The sequence below is a fragment of the Mytilus galloprovincialis genome, chromosome 2 (genome assembly GCF_965363235.1).
Source record: "Mytilus galloprovincialis chromosome 2, xbMytGall1.hap1.1, whole genome shotgun sequence".
In the NCBI taxonomy this organism is placed as follows: Eukaryota; Metazoa; Mollusca; class Bivalvia; order Mytilida; family Mytilidae; genus Mytilus; species Mytilus galloprovincialis.
The window spans coordinates 90,805,467-90,809,703 of NC_134839.1; positions in this window are offsets into that span (position 1 = coordinate 90,805,467).

Consider the following 4,237-nt stretch of genomic DNA (forward strand, 5'->3'; position numbering starts at 1 on the left):
AAAATACCACTAATAAAATTTCTGAAAAATCTTGTGTTTTGCTTAATATTGCCAATATTGCAATCCCCTAATCAACAAAGATGCAAGCCATTGTCATTATACATCATCTGATGACAATGAAAAAATTATGCCATATAAATATTTATGTCAAAATCTGGTTTTATCTCACATGGCCAAGAGTGCAAAATCAGCTATGACTTGGTGTCTGTCGTCCATCAACTGATATTTCTTTATATTTTTCTCATTATTGTCTATTCTAGATTTTTATTACTATTTTTCTCTATTCTTAATTGATTTGGTTCCATTTTCTGTAGTATTGGTCTGATATTCTCTTTTCTGAAAACCCCATGCAGACCCTCATAATATATTACAGAATCACATGTCGACAGTGCAAGCATTTGCTTTTATGCGTGATTCACCTATTAACCATTTAAAATTAACTCCGGTAGAAAGAACTTGACATACCAGTACAATGTATTACTTATAGACTCTCTTTAAAAGATATATTGTTTTTTAATGTAGGTTACAGTAGGTAAAAGACGAGATGTCTGCATAGCAGTACTTATATCCCTGTACATGCATTTAATTTGTTGCTCGGAAATTCAGTATTTAGAAAATGACATATTAAGATTTGGTTTTCAGCCATTCATTTAATATTATCATTGCCTCTATGTTAGATTGACACATGGATACTGATAATTCAATTTTAAATATTATAATGACCCAATGAACAAAGTTAATTCAAAAATTAAGGACCAAGGTCACAGTAAGTATGATGATTCTGCATACAAGTGCCATAGTACAAAAGTTAGGCACCAATCCGAATCAAAAGAGTTTTTTTAAACTTTTATAGGGTTCAAATATGAAATTCAAGGTCATCAAAATATATGATACACCCTCAGCCCATGATTTATCAACTTGACAAGTTTGGTTAATCTAAGTTCTATTGTACAATAGCTATTGGTACAAAATGTAGAACACATATCAGACGAGGTTTTACCATTATATGATATATGGGTTTAAGGTCAGTGGACTTGACATTGGTAAAATGACACACGGACACAAGCCAATGATGCAACTGCATACCAAGTTTGATTAACATAAGTTACTATTGTACAATAGTTATGTGCAGGGCACAAATCAGACAAGGTTTTCCTATTATAGGGGTCAAGGTCAGAATAATTTGACTGGTACTTGTCACACCTCCATCCAATTTGTTTCAACTGCATACCAAATTTGATTAACCTAAGTTTTGAGGTACAGAGTTATAAGCTGAACACTAGTTGGACAATATTTTGTTATAGTAGACAAAGGTCAAGTCAAGGTCAGAGTGACCTAACTTTAGTATGTGACACATTCCCAGCCCATGATGCAATTACAAACCAAGTTAGTTTTTAGCAAGGCACAAATTGTTCAAGGTTTTACAATCTTAGGGGTCAAAGGTCAAAGTTGAAATACTCTGACTGGTATACGACACGGTGACACCCTCCCAAACTAATGTTACAATTGCTTACCAAGTTAAGTTATCTAAGTTTTAAGGTGCAAAGGTTATAAGCCGAATTGGATAAGGTTTTAATTTATAGCGGCCAGATGTCAAGTTACGGTCATACTGACCTGACTTAAGGAAATGACACAGCCCACGATATAACTGCAGTTCAATTTGTTTAAGCTATTAAACTTTGACTGTATATTAAAAGTTATGAGCTTACAATCATAGGGATCAAAGTCAGAATAACATGACTAGTATATGACACTGTCACTTACCAAGTTTGGTTACCAAAGTTTTATGGTACAAAAGTTATATCGGCGGACACAAATTGGTAAAGGCTATAATATCGTAGTAGCCGGAGCTGAAGTCAAGGTCAAAGTTAGCTTACATTAGATAATGACAAATTCCATTCCTGTCCATGATGTATGATATATACCTTTAGTTACTTAATCTAAGTTTGACTGGACACGAATTGGACATGGTTTTACTATCAGGGGTCAAAAATCAAGGTCACGGGGTGCTGACCTTTTCCCAGTATTGCTGATATTTGTTGGTTTGATTTTTTACTTGTTTACTGTTTCTCTCAGTCTTTTAGTTTTTGTTCAAAACACACGGAAAAAAGGGTAACAAAAAACATCATTCAAGGTATCAGCATAACTCCTATAAAGATCTTTTAAGAGATTACAAACGATTTCGTCAAAGTTTTACTTATTGGTAGATCTTGTCTTGCTGATCATTTATTTTTCTATTTCACAGTGTATCTATCTTTTATTAGTAGTTATCAAGTTAATAGGCAAAAACGCAACTGAAAATCACAAAGATCGTCATTAAAAAGCGAGGACTCCAAAACGGATTTCACTGACAATTTCGACCATATTGACTTCTAATCATGCCTTGCTTATCACTTTTGATATTTAAAGTGTATCTATTGCAGGTTTCATGAGAAAAGACAACAAAAAAAAAGAAGTAAAAATCATATCAAAGTGCAATAATTCCAAGAAGGAATCGACAAACGATTTTGGCCATTATAGTAATTTTGAGGACCCTGTCTTGCTGTTTATTTTTTTCTGTTTAAAGTTTCTCTCCATCTATTAAAGTTTTAAAGATATTAGGCACAAAGCCAAAACGAATGGTATTATTATTAAATAAGGCCAGTAAGGATCTAGTGAAGAATCGTCTGACGATTTTTGGTGTGTTCGACTTATGTATGCCTGCTTGCTGATATTTTTCTATCTATCTATCATAGTTTTCAATGTATCAGGAAAAAATACTATAAATTGGAGAAAATCGTCATTAAAGAAAAATTACTTCAACAATGTTACAAGGAGTCGGTTAATTGACTTATTTGTAGATCTTGCCTTGCTCATCATCTTTGTTATTTTAAAAAGTGTCTATTTATCTACACTAAAAATTTATGAAAATCATCATGAAAGAGCAATATCTTTAATAAGGAGTCGTCTGACTATTTCGAGTTGACCATGTGGACCTCTTTGTCAATAATGTCCTGCTGATAATTTTTGCTATTTAATGTTTTTCTCAATCTATAATAGTTTAACTTTTCAAGATAAAAGACGAAAAAAAAAGATAAAACTTTGTCTTTTTTGTTTGAAAGGGCAAAGAAGTCACCTGCCAGTTTCTATTTTCTATTTTAATGGATGATATATTATCTCCACATTCTTCCTCGAAAATAGACGAAACATGCATTTTACTTCTATGTTCTATTTAAGCTGTGTTGGCCATGTTCATCAGGTTGAGATCTATCTGTCCTGAAATCACGGCCAGGATAATCGGATAACCCATTGTTGGGTTGCTGCCCCTGAATTCACAATTTTAAGGAAATTTTGCAGTTTTTGTTTATTATCTTGAATATTATTATAGATGGAGATAAACTAACAGAAATAATTTTCAGGAAAGTAAGATCTACAAATTATACAAATTATATTGAAATAAGACCATATGACCAAAATTATAAATTGACCCCTTAGAGATTTATTGTCCTTTAAAGTAAAATTTTAACATTTAATTTTTGAAATCGTTTACAAATACATTGTATCTTCCTTTCTGAATCTACTGAGACAACTCTAGTCCATCTTTGGCCACAATCATGATGAGAGTATCTAATTTAAAAATGTGTCCGATAACCTGCCTGTCGCCAGCATGGCCGACATTGCTAAGAAGAACATAGGGGTAAAATGCAGTGTTTGGCTTATATCCCTGAAACATTAGCAAAAGTAACACAGACTCCCTGGAGCCTCTAGTTATTACCTAATGAATAATCGTGGCCAAGATAAGATAAGAATAAGATAAGAAAACTTTATTTTGATTCGGCATAAGTACAAATAAGCAACACAAGCTCTAAGGAGCTTTTGACCGAATATAAAAACATATAAATAACATAAAAACAGTGCATTTTGACATATAAAACAACATGTAATACAAAGTTGAAAATCTCACATACACAGCATGCAATAAAAATATGCAACAAATTTTCGAATGAAGTAAAAACATGCTAGACTAGGGCAACCTGAAAAGCAGTATAAATAATAAATAAACAATAATACAGCTCAGGGGCGGATCCAGCCATTTTAAAAAGGGGGGTTCCTAACCCAGGACAAAAGGGGGGGGGTCCAATTACATGTCCCCATTCAAATGCATTGATCGTCCAAAAAAAAGGGGGGTTCCAACCCCCGGAACCCCCCCTCTGGGTCCGCGCCTGCAGCTTAAGAATTATCTGCAAGCAGAACAGCG